The sequence below is a fragment of the Chanos chanos genome, chromosome 16 (assembly GCF_902362185.1).
Source record: "Chanos chanos chromosome 16, fChaCha1.1, whole genome shotgun sequence".
NCBI classification, from domain to species: Eukaryota; Metazoa; Chordata; class Actinopteri; order Gonorynchiformes; family Chanidae; genus Chanos; species Chanos chanos.
Genome location: NC_044510.1, coordinates 16,678,458 through 16,694,171, shown reverse-complemented (window position 1 = coordinate 16,694,171; position 15,714 = coordinate 16,678,458). Strand labels below are relative to the sequence as shown.

General features: G+C 38.4%; 1 pseudogene; it reads left to right on the top strand.

Moving 5' to 3' along the window:
* Positions 1–2,643: 2,643 nt before the first annotated feature.
* LOC115829269 (nuclear GTPase SLIP-GC-like) lies at positions 2,644–15,300 on the top strand (annotated as a pseudogene).
* The last annotated feature ends 414 nt before the right edge of the window (positions 15,301–15,714 follow it).

The window sequence follows — 15,714 nt, the reverse complement described above, 5'->3', positions numbered from 1 at the left end:
AAGAGGACATTCTACAGTATGGACAATACTGAAAAAATAAATATGTAATCGCAGTGACTAAAGCATGAGGAATACAATAATAGAATGTTTCACTGTGATCAGATCAGATGTCAGAAACTCCAAACTTTCTGTGTATTGATTCATGTGTTACGTCCTGGGACGTATTTGTTGTTTCTGTTTTGGTGCTTTTCTCTCCCTCTCTTTCTTCCTCGCACTATCTCCTACTCTTGCTCCAGCCCCATGTCCTTCCCAGACCGCTGGTGGTTTGTAATTGGCTGGAAGACGGTTGAGGGAATTTTGAAAAGATGTCTGCTGCACAAGGCACTGCTTGGCTCATCCTCCTGCCAAACCTCTGCCGCCACGCGAACTACTGGTTTTAAATTGTTGTGTAGAAGATGTGGTCTCATGTGTCCACATCGAGAATGGCTTGTATATAGTTGTATCGTCGTGTTGTGTTGTTAAATACTTTTCTGTTCATCATTAGTCAGCACTGGTAGGGGGTAGGTGCCATTTTGTTTTGCTCATGTTTTCTCCTGTTTAAGTTGGTTAGGTGTTTTGTTTATTATTTTGGCCTCGCCCACCCCTGAAATCTTTTGCTGAAGTCTTTAGTAATAATAATACTAAAAAAAACTGACTGGCAATCCTCTGGGTTGGTGTTGTTGTTGTGCTTACGCTGGTGGCAAGTTCAGGAGGGAGTTCCACACATTTATATTAACCCCACCCAGACGGGGTCATAACACACATACTGCTCAGACTTTCAGATTCTGTACATTTCCTTTTGTTTGGCTGGACTGATACATTAGACTGTTAAAGAGAACAGAACTAAATGATGGACTTTGAGAATATGCATGATGATAAGGACAGACCTCAGTCTTTTGTGAAACCTAGTTCTTGTCACACCTTACATTCATATAATTCTATTGTAATTAGAGAATATTAATTACTCAGTTTTAAAAAAAATCTTTTCCTTGTGTTTCCCAGTTGACCATTATCATAATTACATTGCCTAATAACCTAATAAGACAAGATGTCCTGCAGTTGTGTAATCCTTCACACTTTAACTGGTTTACTTACATTACCACTGATGTGTTAAAAAGGGAATGAATAGTGAGGATGTATGTGTGTGTGTGTGTGTGTGTGTGTGTGTGTGTGATTTAGTTTATATTTTGTGGTTTATTTAGTTTATATATTTCCAGCAATGAAAAGATTGACATGCATTAAATCAGTACTGATTATGGTGATTTAGGGATTCATTGTTTGTATTTTATGGTTACCAAAAACAAACAAACAAAAAAACCTTCATAGATTCATTTTAATCCTTAAACGACAATTTAATCAGCAACTATCAAATTTTTACTTGTGTTATGAAAAGCTTTTTGATCTGGATTTTACTTAGTATGTGTGTTTTTGTTCTTTAGTATTTTATCATGAGATAATTGAACATATTAAAAATTATTGTATTACACACGTTAATGTAATTTTTATGTGTATTTTCAAAGAAGCAGTAAGAATATGACTGTATTTTTAAATAAACTTTAAGATGATTTTCCATGTGTGTTTAGCTGTGAACTTTAGATAATGTATATATTTACTTTATGGAGGCAGCACAAATGTATTAGGGTATTAAAGAGAACAGGACTAAATAAACGATTGTTGTTGGATGTGTAAATGATGCATCCTAGTGAACAAGTTAAACTTTATGAATATGCATGACGATTACACTTTAGACACAGACAAACACGTCTCACTGTAGATAAACACAATCATACGTGTGGTCAAGCTGTTATGGAATCTCATATCATTAGTGTATTCTGACTAGACAATGTTTTGTCCTGAATACAACACATATAACCAGATATGAAGCATTCCTTTCCTCGTGTTTCGCAAAGCACCATTAAGGGTTTTCCTCCCCTCTTTTTTTTGGCACTATCCCATCTATGTCTGTACATATCTCAGAATATCTTAGACAACCACCCACAGAGAACTTGGACATAGGTTACGTTCACACTCCAGGCAAAAGTGACCCAAATCTGATTTTTTGCTCCACTGTGACTCAGACCTGTTTTTTTCATGACAATGTGAATAGTACAGATCACATTGAATCTGATCTTTCCATTTCCGATTTGGGCCACTTTCATATGTGGTCTTAAATCAGTAACAGGTCTGATTTTTTGCAGTGCGAGAGTATGAAGAGTATATCGGCGCGTTGATTTTGTAGATTACTTTGAGTATCACAACGGATTAAGTCTATTATTTGCGAGAAAAAATTGACAAAGTCGTATGGGGTAATAGATCTGGATTGAGGGGAGTGATTCTGGGTCAATTTTGATACTGTATCAAATAGGAATTGCGGGTTGTTTTTGTTGAGATTAATTAGTTTGGAATAATAGGCGGATTTGTGGAGAGTGCGCATTTATAGGCTATCAGGCTATCATGCCAGGCGAGGCAGAAGACCTCTAGTTTAGTGGTGCGCCAGTTTCGTTCTAATCTCCTGCACACTTGCTTCAGCACACGTGTATCGTTATTAAATCAGGGTGTTATATATTTACGCCTATTTTTTAGCGTTAATGGTGCTACAATATCTAATGCATTACGGATTGTACAGTTTATACTGTCCCTCAGGGCGTTCAAAGACCCTTGTTGATGACTGAAGGAGGTGAGGGCAGCGGGAAGCAGGTTAGCGAGCACGGCAGTGGTGGAAGCATTAATGCGGCAGCAGCAACGAACCACGGTAGAAACTACAGAAGGAGAGTGATCTGGAAGGTAAAGAGAAAATGGTCAGAGAGGGCAGTGGAATAGGGAAACACAACCACATGAGAGATAGTTAGGCTGCAAGCTGGAATAAGATCTAAGGTGTTGCCATTGGAATGAGTGGGCTCGCAGATGTATTGGTTGAAGCCAAGAGTGTCTAAAATAAATGTGAATGCTTTATTAAGAGAATAAGAGTTGTTAATGATGTGGATATTAAAATCCACCATTATAAGGATTTTATCCACCGTAGTTATAATGTTAGAGATGAATTCAGAGAATTCATCTAGAAATTGACTATAGTGTCAGGGTTCCTGCGTGACCTGCTCTCTATTGTGCCCCTGCTGGTCAGGTCTGGTGACAGCTGTCATTTGTTTTTGGTTTTGTCATGTGCTTTTGTTTATTTTGGTCTTCCATGTGCCCTGGCCCCGCCCCTCACTTATTGTGCTCACCTGTGTCTCGTTGAAGTAGTAATTAGTCTGTCTATTTAAACCCTGCCTGTTCTACCCTTTGTTTGTCAGTTCGTACTGCCTTCCACAGTGTGTCGTCCTAGCCTTTTGTTATCCTGATTGTTTTCTGTTCTTGACCTCTGCCTGTTTTTTTTTACTTTTTGCCTGTTGGATTTTGCCTCTTCTGCCTGCCTGCCTGCCTTGCCCTGTACCTGCTTTTGAACATTTGCCTGTCTCTGGATTTTGCCTTTGTCTGCCGTTTTGGATTGTTTGCCTCCCTCTGACTGCTCTGTGGTACGACCTCTGCTTGTTTTTTGGATTCCGCTTTCTGCCTAGTGTATTGAAAGACTTCTGCCTGGCACAAACATTTTATTTATTCATCAGTGAGTCTGCAACTGAGTTCCCTGTTTTCCCTGACATATAGGGCCCAGGGGACCGATAGATCACTACTTTAAGGAAGGATGTGTTAGTGCAGGATTGCTGCATGGAGAGCAGCTCAAAGGAGGCAAAGTTTGGTGCATTAAAGATGCTAGGAGAGAATTCAGTGCTGTAAATTAGGGCTACACCCCCACCTTTCTTCACTGCTCTAGCAGCATGTGAAAAGGAATAGTTGGGGGGTGAGGCTTCATTTAAAGAGAAATAAACATCTGGCTTCAACCAAGTTTCACACAAACCCATCATGTCAAGGCTAAGATCAATGATAAGATCACTGATCAGCAAGGCATTATGGGAGAGTGATCTAATATTAATAAAACCTAACTTCAGGGTTGTTGGGCTTACAATGATCAAATCGGAAGAGGGGGTCAGTTGAATTGGAACTAAGTTGTTGTGAGATATGGGCTGTCTAAATTTAGACCGAAGTGGTCTGCGAGGGTGTGAGAGTACGCTAATGGGAAAAGCCAAATTGCTATTGACAGAGGGATGACCATAGTGCAGGTTATGTTGTGCAACTGAGGCAGAATGAGGACCAGGCTTAAAGAAGGAGATAAACGTTAACTATCGGCACACTATTGCTGTGTAAGTAAGGTTAGCAAGAAGGCTAAGCTGGTGTTAGCACGCTAGCAGCCAAACAGTAGAAAGAATGTGTTGATAGGTAACGCTAACGAAGCAGAGACACAGAGTGAGATTACTTTTACTTTTTAATCACACCTTGGCGTATACAACTGGCTGCGTCGTGAATGTAATTGTGCACATACTTGCCTACGTACTACACGTGTTACTGGGGGATTTAACTAGAGGGCACATCACAGCTTGTCTTCAAAACTTTCTGCCATTTTTGTTACTGCTGACGTGCCCACTGACCCTGTCGAGTCACATCCCCATACAGCCCCTACCGTTCATGTGTGTGTTGCATCTAAGGATGTACGCAACTGATGCTCCAAATGGACGCAGGATACGGGAGGCAGCCAACATGCACATGTAAGCATGTATATTAAGGCTGTCGTGTTGGGGTGTGTTTCTTCTTTTTTTTTTATGTCTCTCCCTAGGTACCGCCCTCCCCTGTGCTCATCGTTGCCATGAGTGGTTAACAGTGCTGGTGCTTAATTGTTCTCCGGAACCGGCTGTTTTAAAAGACCTGGGGAGACCTAGTGTTAACGCTGTGTGTGCATGTGTTTGCGCTCGCGCACTTTGTAACTCTCTATTACAGCGATCTCTGTGTGTGTGTGTATTCTATTGTGTGATTACAGCAGTTATGCTGTGTGTTTAAAGTGTAGCCTCTGATGATGGTGATTATGCTGTGTGCAGCGTGGAGGAAGTAGTTTTGGCTATTACTTTTGGTTTTGTAGTAACCCTTTATTTTCTCTTTTCTTGACTTATAAATAAATTCACAACTCAAGTATTTCCGTTTCCCATCTATCTTTTTTCCCTCGCTTTAAAGTTTTTTTGTTACCTCCCACAGTCCCGAGACCTAACTCGCAGGGACGTAACAATGTAGTTAAAGGCAACTATATCTCCGGCCTTAGTCGGCCGAACCCGCACTCCACAGACATCCCAGCCCTGCTGTGTCACTCGTTAAAGTATCTTTGCTCTGTCAGGTTACCTGTGTCACTACACTCTTTGAGCAGCCAGCTTCACATGGGGTAAGCAGGGTCACCAAGCAGCATGATGGGTACTTGGACACTGTTTATCTCTCCAGTGTCCCTAGGTGATGGAAATATAAGATGAGTTAAACTTATTTACAAGAGATGTTATAACGTGTAAGTCTACCCATTTCTACCCCTTCTGTATGTTGTTACAAAACCTGCCATTATGTGCTCTGTCTCCAAGCAGGGGGGACAGAAAAAACTTACTGCCATTGCATGGATATGGGAATTTATAAGAACCCTTGCATTGTGGACACTTCCAGGCCATTCAGTGCAGATGTTGGTGAAACTGTTGACATGGGACAGAAATTCCAATCAATGACTAATCTATAAAGCGATATTGCACTGTGATACAACATGTAACTAACTTTGTACGCCAACTTTTCAATTAGCAATGAGGAGAGTGTAAAAGAAAAAAAAAAAAACAGAACTGGTTACTGTAAACTCAGAGAGGAGCAACTAGATTTAATACCGGCCCCAACAAAGTCATATCAAATAACTATACGTGTTTGAGAATATATTGTTGTTTCACAGTGCAGCATCACTTTACATGTAGCTTTCTAATGACCTGAATCACACTGATCACTCAGTTGATGATGGCTAGCACTAGTAGGCTAACGAAAAGGTATAGAAGAGAGATTATTTTATAATAGGCTTACTAGAACTAATGATCTACAACCCCTGCTGAAGAACCGAACGCCATGCTGAAGTAGTCAACGTGATTGTCTTCAGGGGCAATGACGGGAATATAGATATGCAAAAGATACAAGTGTAGTAGATTAATGTATCATTCCACCTGACGTGCATTGTTTTTCTCTTTGAGCCTGAGACCCCGCCCCTTGTGCCCATGCAGACATTGGAAGTAAAACTCCGCCTCTTCTTCACGGTCTGCGATCCATGTCACACAGGTAGGTTGAAAAGTTAAATCACCTGTTAATGTATTCAGTCTAATCTGTCAAGAATCATATCTAAGTTATTTTCTTTTTTTATTCATAATAAATAATACCAAAGAACAAGCTGATGAACTGTAACGGTTTTTATAGAGTTTTCAATCTTCATTCAGCAGCGTATTTATATGTGAAGTGATTAGCATATTCATATCAGCTGTTTGACCAACTGTCACTTGGCAATGCAGCAAGCTAACATTTCTTCCTTTGTAGTGTTTTTGTATGGTGTTATAATGTTACTAGTCGGCGATGATCCTGAAAATGTTTTTGTTATTGTCAGGTACATTTTTTTGTTTCATACATTATTATTTTTATACATATATAAAATTATATAGTGTACATATAGTGTTATTAGTTATACATTTTGAACACTGTGTTTGCCCCAGTCTGTAATCGATGTCACAGAGAGTTTTTGTATGGTGTTTTAATGTTACTAGTCGGCGAAGGTCCTGAAAAGGTTTTTGTTATTGTCAGAGTACTGCAAATAAGCGGCAGTGATCAACAATTTTAATGTCTCGAAGAGATTGTTTAAAAAAAATCACAACGCAGAAGTAGAAGAAGAATTAAGAACGTTACACATGTAATATTTAAAAAAGCTTCCATTGCATTTAAATTTGAATTTTGATTCGTTACTGGGATACTAGACGTTACTTGGCTAATAACAACAAGGAACATAAGTAAGCTGCAAAAGCAAATAGGCAGACATAAACTATTCTTTAAGTTCAACAAAACAAATGAATATTAATTTGCAGGCTATAAAACTACGGGAAAAAAAACCACTTTCATTAAAACTGGTTTTAAAAAAATAATAATCATTTTAAACCAAAAAAGAAAAAGAAGGGGGAAAAAATTAAAGACGCTGTTTTCTCATCTCATTTGTCAACCAATTTGCCTGTTTTGGTCTGCAAAGAAAATGCGCGACTGGAAGAGGACTTCTAAATCCACCCCGGTGCTTCAGAATAACAAGAGGGGAGACCGGCAATTGGCCAGGTGAAGGGACGTCTAAGTCCTCAGTGTTTTTACCCGTTATTATTTTCATTTCAAGGGGCCGGGCAATATTGTTTCAGCTAAGCGGGAAAAAAGGAAATCTGCCCTTATGAACTGAGGTGGCTTGGCGATTGTTAAAACCATGGAGTGGAATCTCTTCGGCTGCCGTAATAACAGACACGCCTGGCCCTGCTTAAGTTTCGTTTTCAGGGAACTTGAGCGGGAAACCATATAGCTCTTCTACAGCCTACTGATTTAAGCTTAGGTTCAATGAGACACTGTATTTGAATTTGTCTGACATAACGTTTGGTTGGGACATCTAAATGGATTCGAGTTCACCTTATTCAGCTGACGACGATATTTTTGGCTTGCATAAAAAGCACGGACATTTTTCCAAAGCTCAGGTGCTGAGCAAAACAGCTGACAGAAAACACAGCATGGATGCACCGCCAAAATGTAAGTTATTTTAGCGCGTATTTGAACGAAGGCTGTTTTCGACTAAAATCAAACAGATAAATTTACCGAAGTTCATAGTTTCTAAAAGAAATTACCTTCGTTTTGCTCGACTTTAATTTCAGTGGTTTAGATCAATTGTGTATGAATACTGAAGGTTATATTGTCATCTTGTCACTCCTTCGCAGTAAGGATTGTGTTGCTGGGGAAAAATGAACTGGACAATGGCCGTGTGGGAAACCTCATCCTGGGAAGAGATGCATTTCAGACTGAAGCTCCTGAAGTTTCTGAAGAACACCTGAGTGAGAGAGTCAGAGGACAGGTGGAGGGAAGACCCATCACACTCATCAACACTCCCGACCTGTTTAATCCTCAACTCACACCGCATGAGCTCTCAGTCGCAGTGGAAGAGTGTGTGTACCTGTCTGATCCAGGACCTCATGTGTTTATACTGGTGCTGCAGCCTGACAGTTTCACAGAGGAGGACAGAAACAAAGTGAAAGCCATACTGAACTCTTTCAGCGATGAGGCCATGAACTATACCATTGTATTAACTACTGTTAGAAGTGCACGACACATCTCTGCATCTTACACTGGTGAAAAAGAAGACCCTTTAGGCCTGATCATAAAAGAGTGTAAGATGAGACATCACATATTTGATAAGATTTACAGGTTTGACCAGAGTCAGGTCCTTAAACTCTTAGAGAAGATTGACCAGATGGTGGAGGAGAACGGGGGAAGTTATCTCACCTGTGAGAAAACTGGGGAAATACCAGGGGGCTCATTACTTCCAAAAGGCAAACACATAATGAAAAGAGAGAGAGGGAGTGATTCCCATGAAGGGGAAGAAACAAAGAAGAAGAAAAAAGGAGGTGGGTTCATATGGCCTCAATGTTTAAAATAATATTTAAAATGTCTACTTCATTTCCATTAAAAATATGCCATGCCACTTCTGTGGGTTTCCATGCACTCCCATAACAGAGGTGTTCTGTCACTGATAGTATCATCATTTCATGGTAAATACTGTCTTACAACCATCTGTTCCACACATTTAATTATGCTGATAAATAATAAAACTTCCTAAGACTATGGAATTCTTCAATAGTTTGCTGAATGATAACAATGCTTATGGCTGAATGATAACAAGATCAGCAACACGGCTTGGACATTTAGGTACACATCCAAGAGCCCTATGACTTCATTCATTCTCATCCAAGTCTTACACTCAAGGATTATTCATACCGGTCTGAATACTATGGCAAAAAGACATGGAGTTTCAAATTTACTCTCACTGCGTAAAGGCCTGAAACTTCATTTCTGTTTTATATCCTACAGATAATTGTCAAAGATCAGATATTGTTTATGCTGTTAAAAATCTTTTAAATTTACCTCTTACAGAGATTGCAGCCATACAGCAAGCACAAGGAATCATGGTACAGGTTCAACACAAACTTGAAGAGAAAATCAAGCACCATGCTAAGGCCAACACAAAATTTATCAACTACATCAGGTACATTGATCGTTTCAGTAAAATAGCACAGATTAACAGTAATACATGGTAATATTTTGTGACAAATGTTCCTGAATCCGCTGATAATTACTACAAACTTTATCTATCTATCTATCTATCTATCTATCTATCTATCTGTCTATCACTTTGTTGTGTCCAGGGGCATTATTGCAGATTTGCATAAGAAAACAATACAGAAAACCACTGTGGGTGTGTTTGGAAAGACAGGAGATGGTAAAAGCTCCCTGATAAATGCCATCCTGGATGAGACGGAGCTGTTACCTACAGGAACACTCGAAGCCTGTACATCAGTCATTATACAAGTGGAGGCTGGGACTGAGAGAGACCAGTACACAGCAACTATTGAATTCATCTCAAAAGAGGTTTCTTACAATTACAACATTATCTCAGTCATACTATAATGTTACAACTGACATTCTATGTTAATAAAATTGATACTGAAAATACTTTATGTTCATTTGTAGGCCTGGCAAAGTGAGCTAAAAAGCCTAATAGGATTTTTAGCAGAGGAGGAAAGGGATGAAACCATCTGCAAAATGGCAGAAGACAAGATCGAAGCGCTGTATGGTAAGAATGCAGCTGGAAAAAGCTTTGATGAACTCATGAAGGACGATCGTTCACCCTTTATTGCAGAATTGCTCAGGTCAACCACTAAAATTGTTTCATGTTTTCAGGTGAGTTACAGTTCTTGTTGCTAATTTTTTATTGTTTGTGTGAATTGTTTCATATGAAGCTACTGGATACCGAAATTTCCTTCAGGATCAATAAAGTATCTATCTATCTATCTATCTATCTATCTATCTATCTATCTATCTATCTATCAGTTGATCGATCTTGTAGCTTTACATCACAATTGTGAGGTGTTTTTATTTCCAAATACATGTTAAATAGTTGCCTAAGTTTTTATTTTCAATATTCCACTCAGTTAGTAAAGCTCATATTTGTGAAAAATGATATTAACCTAATAAGTCTAATTCTGTGCTCAAACAGGCCTCAGATCTCTCTGAAGAAATCAGGCCTTTCATTCAACATCATGAGTCTGATCTTGGGCGACTCTATTGGCCACTGGTGAAGACCGTGAGAATTAAAGTGCCCAATCACAAAGAACTTCTAGAGAATGTTGTGCTAGTTGATCTTCCTGGAAATGGAGACTGTAATCAGACCAGAGATGAGATGTGGAAATCGGTAACTGCTGACTTTATTTGTCACAAACTGAAGGAGATTCTGGATGCATGTGCAGCTTAGCTCAGAATCAATTAGAATGAAACCAGAATTTATTAGAATGAAAGAAGGTGAAAAAGAGACTTGAAGGAACCTACAGGATTCTTGTCTCAGACCTCCAGTTTGGACACCACATTGACAGTACAATTCCACACCCAACCAAACCAGAGAAAAAGAGGAGTATTTATACAAAACAAAACAAAGCCAAATTAAGCAAAAACAAAAGCAGCAAGTTTTTAAACAAACATTATTACATTATGACATCATTAAACAAACCATTTTTAAAATTCATATATGAATTTATTTGTATCATTTGTTATTATTCATATTTATTCATGTTTGCTGTTAGTTTAGCAAAGCTACAGGTCTTAGTTTGCTGTGCTAAGGTTCCAATTGCATTGAAAATGTCATATTTTGCTATTTTTTTTTTTGAGAAAATAATTAATTCTAAAAGTGTTTTAATACACTGACAGTTTATGGAACTGCTGGCACCTATTCAGTTGTTCATACTGAATAGATGAAATGAGTTTGGATTTATACTGAACTAGTTGTTTGTAATGAGGAATCTGTTCCATTACACCAAACAAACAACTATAGCGATAACATTTTTAAAATCTCTTTTTCTAATCCTTTTTTATCCACAGATGTTAAGGGAGTGCACAGCTGTGTGGGTTGTGAGTGACATCAATCGAGCTGTGGCTGACAAGGCAGCCTGGGAGATCCTTAACAGCAGTATGACAGATATGGTCCAGGGAGGAGCCTGCACCAGCATCACTTTCATCTGCACCAAGACTGATAATATGGATCCCCAGTCTTACATGAGGTCAGAAAAGAAAGCCAGTCTTTTTTTTCCTTGAATTTTTAGTCCCTGTAAGTGTATTCAGTACTAAAGAATATGTTCACTGCACAGTGTATAGTTTATTAGGTTTAAAATGGCCCACAGAAAGCTAAAGAAAAATGACATATTTGATCTTCAGATCCCTTAGACTGAAAAATGAAGATCTGCAAATCACAGTGGACAATGTAAGTGAAAAAAGGATACAAACCAACAGCGCTTTATTAGATGACAGATCTGTGCCAGAAGAAATACAAATTGAATCATTATTGTCCTTATTTCCCAGGAGTCAGAGAGAAAGCGTAAATGTATACAGCACAGGAATAACATGGCCAAGGATCGAGTGAAACGAGCCTATGAAAGAGAGTGTCAACTCCAGGTATTTTTTCTCACTTAAGAGGCAGATGTTTTGTGTTTTTGAAATATTTTTGTGATCATACAGCTGACTGATTGCTTTCTGTTTTGCAGAAATATTACATCAGAAGCATTTCAGTGTTTACTGTAAGTTCCCGGGAGTTCTGCTCGAAGGATTCTTGTCTGAAACAGGAGGACACAGGTAGAGCATTATCAGTTTTAATAGCCATCATTCTTTTTTTCATTAGAGGAGTGTGTGCTGTTCATCATCACCCATAAAGGGACTTTGTTAATTTTATGAAATTAGTAAAAACTGAGCAGGTTCACTTGTCCATACAGTTATTATAGCTGACAAGGACCATATGTATTTTCTTTTTTTTCATTTTTCTTTCTTTTTTTTTTGAAAAAAAAAAAAAAAAACGGAAGAGATACCAAGCCTGAGAGAGGTGCTGAGAAGTCTTAACCACAGTCACACCAACAGAGTGGCCGCACAGTATTTGACCAGTGCCACAGGGATCCTGTCCCTCATTCAGACATCCAAAGATAACAACGCAGAGATGGTACGTCTCATAGTCACTGAAGGGGTCGTCGCATTGTCTGTGAATTTGTCTTATCTTGAGGAGAAACTGAACGGGTTATGTCGTGTGTGTTTCAGAATATTGACAAATCTAAGCTGCACACTGAGCTGAAGAGGAAGCTGGAGGATGAACTGAGACGTCTGAGTGTTCGTTTAGAGCCATGTTACTGTGAACTGGAGAAGTGCCTCTCAGATGGAGTTGAGAAGTCAGAGATGAAATGTGCTGAAATTACAAAGAAAAAAGTGGATGTACCAGTAAGCATTACTGATCACATTATGCAAGTTATTTCATGGTATTATATGTAAAATTGCTGCAAATCTACCATCCTTTTAATGAATAAAAATATTCAATATCATTTCCTCATGTAGGCAGGAAAAGATGGACGTGGATACCATCAGACTCTATCAGCCTTGTGCAGAAATAAAGGTTACTTCCGGTCAAATGATGGAGAAACAAGAGACCTGAACAAGTCTTTGGCTGAAGTTATGTACGAAAGCATCAACAAGGAGTATAATGCCTTGTTCCCGTAAGTATTGTAACAACAGCCTGAAAAGTGTTATTCATCCAGAACCTCCCTATGTGACATTTGTCAAATGTAATGTGTGCAGAAATGAAGGGAAAACTGGGCAGTCAGTGCTGGAGAAGATCGATGAATTCAGTATCTGCTGCGTCAGAGTCGCTGAAGGCTATAGCAACCCTGCAGCAATGACTCACATTCTGAACTTCTTAAAAACCGAGGTAAGTGAGAGTGTTTACTAGGGCTGGGAATTGCCAGAGAGGCGACGACACAATACTATCACGGTATTAGGGCCACGATACGATATTATTGCGATTCTTTACATTTCACAATACAGCAAGTGTTGTGATTCGATCCTGTGATACATTGCGATTTATTTCTCCCATATATTATTAAAGCGTCATAAGGAAAATAACACATGGCTAAATTCGTCTCACTTGAATCTTCCCATTTTATTCTGTGAACAAAATTATGCAGGGCTTGACGCTTACTTTTTTTCCCAAGGAGCACATGTGCACAGGACCACATGTGCTTCTGAGTTGAAAATTTAAGGAGCGCATAAAAAACTTAGCGGTGAAATGAAAATTGATCAATTTGAATACGAAAAGTACACTAGGTTTTGAATTATTTCTCCTTCAAACTGTATTTATTTAATAATTATGTAATTATTTATACTTTAAACCATTTTAAACTATATAAGCAATATGAACACCTCTATAATAAAGTAGTTCTTCTTAGTTCTAAACGCCAAAGTCTGCTAGAGGGCCCTTTGCGCTGACGAGTGGATCACATGATTTTGTCAACAGGAAAACCTGGCCACATCATGCTATAAGTACAGTAAAAATATCAGTGTCTTCTCTAAATGCTATGGGGAAAAATGCACATTTGTAAAATAGATTTTCCTATTATGTGTCCCACTTTTCACTAGTGTAGGAAACAATGAATATTTCATGAATTCATTTAACAGTGGTGAAGTTGCTATGTATGTTCACAGTGTAGCTCCTCTCTAAAGCCCTATTGCTTCATTTGCAAACTTCTGTTGGCCTTCTAGTACTCTTTTATCCAGTACTAGGACCGTTGCACAAACCTATACTTTTACTCCAAGACGAGTACTAACGATGCATTATATTTTCAATTTTACTAGAATGTATAGACAAAGTGTAATCAACAAACCTTTACCTCTAGTAAATTTTGTTTTGAAGTGATAAAATTATGGATGATGCAAGATTCTGAAAAAGCCATATATAATCAAAAAGTTACTAACATCCACTAGGATATTCAAAGCAAATCAAAGTTAAACAAATAAAAAGTCGATGAATTAACATGCAGAGTTGGTTTTATCATAAACATATAAATTTTATTAGTTTTATCATATTTATGTAGAAATACACCTGGGACCTTTGACTGTGTGCCGAATTTCCACCCAAGATCAATTGGTATTCATTATATTAATTAATTTTAATGTCTGTTCCCCTTTGATGCTGCCCTGGTGTGACTGAGTATAGCGTTTAACTGTTCTGGGATTACTGCCACATATGAACTGTGTCTATTCTATCTCTCACCTCACCATGGCACAAAGCAAAGTAGCCAGTGTCCCAGACATTGTTCTATATAACAGAAGAAAAAATCTGAATCCTTTCACAGTTTCACAACCACTTGTCCTTGAGGCTCTGAATGGAAGTGTTTCTCTTTGTAACTAATATTTGGTGTTACTCTACTAATGCTGACTAATAGTTAGCCAAAAAAGAAACTGATAATGTTTTCAAAATACACTGTTGTTTTTTGAATAAAATATTTTACTGATTTCTCATAAAAATACACAGGAAGCCAAGCTGAAGCAAATGTTTCAAAAACTCATTTTGCAACAAAAGAGGGAAATGTATGCATCAATCACAGACACCATCAGAGAAGAGATGATTCCTGGCTACATCAGTAAGTTGGTGGGATAGTGGTTAATTTCAGAAAGACTTGAGTTATGTGATTTTGAAAGTATGCTAATACAAACCAAATATTGCTTGTTCTGCTGCAGAGGCTGAAGAATGTGTTGGAACGAGATCCATGTTGGTGAAGCAGAGAGCACTGATCCAACATGCTGAGTCATTAAAACACACCATGTTCAACAAAGCAAAGAGCAGGATGCTGGACTTGTTCAGAAATCTGATGGTTTGTTCAGTTTACATGTAGAGTTCAAAGATGAAAATTATGTAGGATTTTAGAATTTAGGATTCTTTGGAAAATTCACATTTACTCAGATGGCTAACAGAATCTTTAAATAACATGTTTGTGTAACTTGAATCTTTTTTTTTTTTTTTTACTTTGATAGAAACTGATTGAGATAATATTGAGAGACAAGCTACTGGAAGCTATGGCTCATGCGCTGACTGAATCCAACACCACGTTTAGCATGGGTAAGTCAGGATCTCCACACATCCTCATCTCTAGTTTACCCCACAGCCGTGTGCAGGACCCCATATCCATCCACATGAGCAGTAAAACCCTATATAAATCTGTATGAACTGTATGGACTGTGTTGTGCTTTGTTGTAGATGTCAGCAGTGAAATTGAGAAGATGGAGACGTTATCCGTCCATATCTGATGAATAACAGAGTCAAGGATCTAATGAAGAATGGGTGTGGAAAGCAGGTCTTTCTGTAGCCATGTAAAGTGCTTATTGCTGGGCAGACAGTACAGAAATGTCACATATGTCTTCTATAGATCATATAGATGCAGTGTGTTAAAAATGAGTGAGATATGGTCAGGATGGTCAGTCTCTCTCTCTAAACATACATAAACATGTCATTCAGTTCAGTAGGGTTCTACTCTCTCTATAAACCTATATAAACATGTCATTCACCTCAGTAGAATTCTACTCTCTCTGTAAACCCGCATAAACATTCCATTCACTTCAGTAGGGTTCTACTCTCTAAACCTACATAAGGTGCTCTCGCACCGGAGGAACTTTTCCATTGTTCTTAGAACTGTTGAAGAAAGTACCCCCTTTTTACATGTT